Here is a 7190-nt window from a genome sequence, read left to right on the forward strand (position 1 = left end):
AGCTTCATGCTGATTAGCAAATGTTAGCATGATAACACTAAACTAAGATGGTGAATATGGCAGACATTATACCTGTTAAGTATTAGCATTGTTATTGTGAGCTTGTTAGCATGCAAATGTTAGCATTTAGCTCAAAACAGTGCTGTGCTTTAGTGTACCCTCACAGAGCCACTAGTGTGGCTGTAAACGCTTAGTTTTGTTTCGAAATGTATGCATGTGTTCATCAGCCCACGTTGTAATTCGTGTGTTTTTCCTCCCTGAATATAATATATATTTTTTGTGTGTCCTTCCTCTATGTTATATTAATACAGTGAAGGACACTGAGGATGCAGGCTGTAGATGAGATACCAAAGCCATAAGATAAATCAGATGGGCAGAACCAGTAGAGAGGAAAGGTATGGTGCAAATTTTACAGTGTTTGAAAGCATTGCCTCCCACACTTGACATAGTTAATCATGATGCTCTCACTGACGTCCATAAATAGCCTCACATTAGTCAGTTCACACTGCTTCAGTGTTCTGCATGAGACGCATGGATGACACTACAGTGACTCCTTAATAAAAAGTACGAGTTATGTCCACACATTGGCAAAATCTATTTCACTAAAGCCATTTGGTCTGTGCTATTTATGAATTCTGTTTTAGAGGACTACCTCATATTCTGACCCTTTGTGAAGGAAATTAAAACTGGCCGATGGGATGAAAGTTCTCTGGCTGAATATTCCTCAGGGAGATTGGTAAAGGAATATTTGGAGCCGTTAAGATCATGACAACACTTTGATTCAACTATTTCTAAATTTGAGAACACACTCCCAGCGAGGTGAAAAGGTTCACTGGATCTGATCAAAATTAAAACCCAACTTGTCTCCAGCTCACCATGCGTTATTTACCATATTCTGTGATTTTCCCTTTCATCAGAGTGCTGTCTGAGGTTGTTTCCAGTTTTCTTAAATTGAATTAAATTGCAGATCATCATAAACACTTTGTATCAGGTTACATTACCAGCTACCAGCCATAGACTGTATATACCACCCACTGTCATAATCAAGTGGAATTGTGGTTATTTAGGTGTGGATTAAAAAGAAAATCTTTTTTAATTTTTTAATTATTTTTTATTTATTTTGAGTCTTTTTCAATGCAGTACTCTCCAAAGATCAGTCGCATCATGTAAAGATTTTTTCAGATGATGCATCAGTATCTGCAAGTTTTGTCTTTCTTACTTTTGTTGTCCAACTTGCAAGAATCAAGCTTAAACTGTGTTGACCTGGTGACAGGTTTAGAGTTGCCTACAACGGATGGGCCACATTGCTGACAAAATAAACAGCATAGCAATCTCCACGTACTGCAACCACCTGCCCGCATCCTGGATAAATCCACACCTGGCAATTGCAGATGTGCAGATGGTAAGGCACTGGCCTCCTAAGCCAGGGATTGTGGGTTCGAGTCCCATCTACACGACTTTCAGTGCAGGTGGTGCCGTTTACACTACACGACTTGCCGCCTCCGCCAGCTATCTGCTCTCATTGGCTGGTTGTGACTCCTCCAGATATTTGGCATGCTAGATGCATGGCAGACATCGGGGAGCTGTTTCGATGCTTCGTAAAGTAGTGTAGCAGGTCTAAAGCTAGTATGATTTTTAATAAATTCATGAGAATACCTAATCATGAATTTTAATATTCAGAAACTATTAATCCATAAATCTGTCATTTCGCGGGGCACCACCGGAGTTGTTATTAACCCAAAGTCTCCGGACCTCTGGGTAGCATTTTAATAATTATACAATTATTCACTAGTGATCAATTAGTTAATAATCGCTCAATTATCTTAAATCAGTCAATCTCATCTGAAGGGTAAATTCTCTTGGCAGGGACTTAGAAATAGGCAACACACACAATTCCTTGATTGCAGTGAATTTATTAACTAACTAAGGTGATATAAAAATGCGGTTAAATACATCAGAGAAATAAACAATGGCTAAACAATGAGAATGGAGGTCTATTGTGGGAAAATTTGACTCATCCGGCAGCTAATGAATGCAATTAGATGATAACTCGGTGAAATTTGTCCAGGGGTTTAACAACTGAATATAATGGATTAACAACTATTGGACATAACTGGCCACAGAATGCCTTGTTTTGCCTTACGGTAGGTCGGCGGCCTGCCTTGCCCTGTTGCACGGGTCCCACGCTAGCTGTCCTTAACCTTGCTGAAAATTAAAACACTGCAAAAGTAACTTATTTAGATTCTTTTCAGCAATAATATCAATAACATGGTAACATAACTACTCAAATAGAGGCAAACGTAATCAAGTAACTAAAAGATTATTTAATTAAACAGGTAATGCTTTGAGTCTTTGGAGACTGCAGTCTTTGTTTACATAAAGTTCAGGACTGTCCTTGGTGTCCTGGATTTTGTCACACCTGGGAGTGACAAGGAGTATCCCTTTGATGAGAGGTAATTAAAAGCAGAGGAAGGTCAGTTGCCATGGTTACATGTGGGGTGGGGTGGGGGTGGGAGGCAGTTTAGGGTTTCTTGCCCTCTCTTACTGAAGAGTTTCGATTGGCTGTTTGTAATCTCTGGTTAGTTTCTTTGTCATTTTAACAATTCAGGCACCGAGAGGCTTATCTCGGCTGTTGCCAAAGGTGGCCAGTTTTACGATCAACTGCCCAGAGACAACACTTAGGGAGAGAAACCTTTCACCTTTTCCTTTGGGTCTCTTCAGCTGTCTGTTGAAAGTTGATATCTTTACCCCTCCTTTCTTTCTCCCAGGGAGAGAAGAGGAATTTGGAGTAGTCCCAATTTATTTAACATAAAATGCACAAATCCACACTGTTGGTCCACTACAGTAGTTCACACATAATGACTGGCGGCCGCCGATCAACCGCTGATTTACTCCCGACCACAGCGTTCGGACTCTCGCCTAGCGGCAAATCGGGCTAAAAATCGTGTAGTGTGAACTAGGCTTTAGGCTCTGGGAAACTGTCATGGGCATGCTATACACAAAAGAATTCATCGCTGTTGATTGGACAATTTCTGGAACCAGCTCTTTATCTCCACAAACCGACTCTTAGTAATCAGACAACGGTACTTGATGGAAACATCTATTAATACACATTTTCTTTTGTAGATTTTCTCGAAACTCTGTTAAAGCATGCGTTACATTTGGATGGAAATCTGGCTAATGACATAGAGCTCTCAAGAACAAACATAACCCAACAGGAATCATAAAGACTTACTTCTGAGAGCAAACAGAAGTCCAGTGGCTTCTTGATCAGTTCTAGAGAAATTCCACCTTTAACATCCAAGTGTATTTCCTGAAACATACTCGATTTGTCGATTAAATGATACGTTGATCAACAGGTTCTAGCTTCTAAAATATGAAGATTTGCTGTTTTTATTAGTCCTCTTTGACAGTTAGCTGAGCTTTTGGAAATGGGCATTTCTAAATGTTTCACGTTTTATAGACCAAATGAACAACAATTAGTCTGCAGTGTTGCATTACACAGGCGTTAAACCCATGCAGGCACATTCCCTTATTTTGCTTCACACAAAGGCTACCATCCCTGTCCATAGAAAATTGACTCACAAAGGATTACAGTGTGAACACCGCTGAACACTGCTTGCACACAGTGGCCTCAGCTCTGTGTCTGCCTCAGTGGCCTAATGGATAGGCACTGGCCTCCTAAGCCAGAGATTGTGGGTTCGAGTCCCATCTGAGGTGTGTAGCAGAGTGGCGCAGCGGAGGTGTGCTGGGCCCTTAACCGAGGTTGATGGATTGAAACCATCCTCTGCTATGTCCCAATTTTGACTTTGACTTTGGGCCGTTTCATCTGATAAAACAAGTCATTTGATGACTTAAGGCTCAAGCAGACTACAAGACTTTCAGCGCGGGCGGTGCGGTTTACACTGCAACACCTGCCGTCTTGAAGTCGTTGTGGTGTTCATACTACGGTACTTATCGGTGACAGAGGGTCACACACTACACAAGCTGACAGTGGCTCTGTCACCCGACGCTGGTCTCAAAAGATCAGATTCCTTGCGACTTGTCACATTGTCTCGCTGCACACAAATCTTATGCTTTTGTCTGCTGCTGTTTTCCTTCAGTGGATGTTTAAGTTACATGCTTCATCTAAGCCATGCATTGTTCTATCAATAGCAATTATGTGTTTGGTGTGTAAATTCTCTTCTTTTGTCAGAAGAAACAGTCCAAAAACATTTGCGGTTGCTGACTTAGCAGAGGATGGTTTCAATCCATCAACTTCTGGGTTATGGGCCCAGCACATTTCCACTGCACCACTCTGCTACACACCTCATGTATTACAATCCCTGGCATAGGATTGACTTGCCAAACCAGGGATACTTTTTTAACACAAAAAGATTCTGGGGTTGTGGACTTAAAAGTGAACCACTTGAGCTACACTGAGTCTTGCTGTTGTGATCTGAAGTCTCATCTTTAAAACAGGTTGGACTGGTGGGGATGTTTCTGAGACTTGATAGCATCGATGATAGGAAAATGCGCTTTGGCCTCTGACTGGTATTGATTTTAGAATTAATAATCTGTTGCTAGTAATAACAATAATATCAATAATATCAGTCTGTTTCCAGTGGGCATTTATGTGATTCACCTTTTGTAACTGATATACAGTAATCACCTGAGAGAGGAAGGACCATGGCTGTGCAAATGTTAATTAGATATTGCCTGTCAGAGCTGAGACTGAAAATTCTCCTCTCCAGCTCTCCTCACAGGAGGAGTCCTCTTGGGGCAGTCTGGAATGGAAAATAATAAGCAAGCAAAGCTCTAATTGTTTCGTACACAGTCAGGTTTTATGAACCCTTCCTACCTCGGAGCAGCTCAAACCCCAAAGTGGGCCACTCATTAAAAATCTGCCTCTGCAAAATGCATCTTAAACCTCTCTCTGAGTCGAGATCAGACTCACAGCTTCAGTCCAGGCAAGCACGCAGTGTTTTTCATGCAGTGAGAGCGCCAGGGCTTTGAATAATATATATGGCACAATGTTTCTTGACTTCATATATTATAATAAAGCTTTGTACACTTCAACTTTTTAACTTTAAGATTTATATTCAGTCTCTGCAGTACTATAAGGCACTGAAAACCTATTTTCTCAGGCAGCTTAGTGTGAAGAAGAACATTTGGGTTATTTTGGTTATATTTTATTGTCTACTGTTTTTGTCTAGGTGTTTTTTTCACTGTTTTGAGGTGGGTGGGGCTTAGCTGACACACCTGTAATCTTACCAGGCTACTGTCCACATCCACAATGTCCTGATGAAGCACCTTAGCTGAGGTGTAAATAATACCTAATCCTTTTTTCCCCTAAATTTAACTGTGATTGTTGCTTATTTAAATAATAATGAATATTTAAGGTTATATAGAGAAATGCTTAACATTTGAAACAAAGAAAAAATAACACAATCTTCCTCTTACAAATAAAAAGTTGAATTCCTAAGCAATAAAAGGCACTCTTGGTCATGGCTATGACCAGTAGCTTATAACTTTAGAGAGATGTTGCTCTAACTGACATATTGAGTCAATTTACTAATCTTTCTTAAATTGTGATATGCCATATTTTAGCATGTCGCAGATAAACATTTCAATGGTTTAACATGAAGTAAACACACCATGTTAATCTGTGACATGCTAAATGTAGTGTAACAGTAGCAATACAGTCAGCTAATTAATTCAGTAATATCAGCTGCAAAATCTGTGTTAGTGAGCACTTCTCCTTTGCCGAGATAATCCATCCACCTCACAGGTGTGGCATATCAAGATGCTGATCAGACAGCATCTGTATTGCACAGGTGTGCCTTAGGCTGGCCACAATAAAAGGCCACTTGAAAATGTGTAGTTTCACTGTATTGGGGGAATTTGTGGGGGGGTCCAGAAACCAGTCAGTATCTGGTGTAACCATCACTTGCCTCACCCAGTGCAACACATTTCCTTCCCAGAGAGTTGATCAGGTTGTTGATTGCCTGTGGAATGTTGGTCCACTCCTCTTCAAGGAGGACGACGAGCCTGCAGATGAGCTTCCCTGAGACGATTCCTGACAGTTTGTGCAGAAATTCTTTGGTTATACAAACCGATTGTTGCAGCAGCTGTCCGGGTGGCTGGTCTCAGACGATCTTGGAGGTGAAGATGCTGGATGTTGAGGTCCTGGGCTGGTGTGGTTACACGTGGTCTACGGTTGTGAAGCCGGTTGGATGTACTGCCAAATTCTCTGAAACGCCTTTGGAGACAGCTTATAGTAGAGAAATGAACATTCAATTCATGGGTAACAGCTCTGGTGGACATTCCTGCAGTCAGCATGCCAATTGCACGCTCCCTCAAAACTTGAGACATCTGTGACACACTCTTTGTCATGGACCTGCACATTTTCGTGTGGCCTTTTATTGTGGCCAGCCTAAGGCACACCTGTGCAATACCCATGCTGTCTGATCAGCATCTTGATATTTGCAAAGGAGAAGTGCTCACTAAAACAGATTTGTGAACAGTATTTGAGAGAAATAGGCCTTTTGTGTGTATGTGACTCATGACAGTTAAAAAGATTGAAGTCTTTCATTATTCTTTTTATTTCAAATAGACATATTTTATCATTACCATATAGTAACAGTTAACTCAGTACAGCTCCCTGCGGAAAGCCCAGATGACTTGACTTCTTTATTAAAATTTTAACTGTCAAATATTTATACAACTACCAAGATGCATGAATCACACATCTCTGCAGAGAGGCTCTCCTGATGGAGGAGCAATAATGAAAGAGCAGAAAAGCATTTAGGGATAAGCTCACTTCCTTCTCTCTATATTTTGACTGAATGGAGTCTAAATCTCACTGATGGTATGAAGCAACCAGTAATAGCAATCATCTGCAGAATAATGGCAGGGGTGAAGAGGACAGGAAGCAGGAGGCAGACAAAACAAGAGCAGATTTGGAAACAGCTACAAGGTTCATGAAAAAGAAATAGGTCAGGAAAAGTGTTGGGAATCTCTCCTCAAAGCATGCTTGCAGAAATATCAAAAAGAAGATTCCCCAAGCAGAATTATATATTAATAAACCCCATGGTTGTTTAGACTAAGCAGAACAGAGTGACTGCAGCTAACTCACAGCACATCCACAGCTAGTAACTGTGAGCATAGCCGGAAGCACAGAGCAGATCTTTAATTGCATTAAATATTCA

General features: G+C 40.9%; 1 non-coding gene across 1 annotated transcript; it reads left to right on the plus strand.

Annotated features, from left to right (window-relative positions):
• Positions 1-3648: 3648 nt before the first annotated feature.
• Positions 3649-3720, plus strand: trnar-ccu. Its single transcript has one exon. It is a non-coding gene; the product is annotated as a tRNA-Arg (tRNA).
• The last annotated feature ends 3470 nt before the right edge of the window (positions 3721-7190 follow it).

This window comes from Micropterus salmoides, unplaced genomic scaffold, assembly GCF_014851395.1.
Source record: "Micropterus salmoides isolate LMB-PRFRI ecotype aquatic unplaced genomic scaffold, ASM1485139v1 Ms_hic_scaffold_16, whole genome shotgun sequence".
Lineage (NCBI taxonomy): Eukaryota > Metazoa > Chordata > Actinopteri > Centrarchiformes > Centrarchidae > Micropterus > Micropterus salmoides.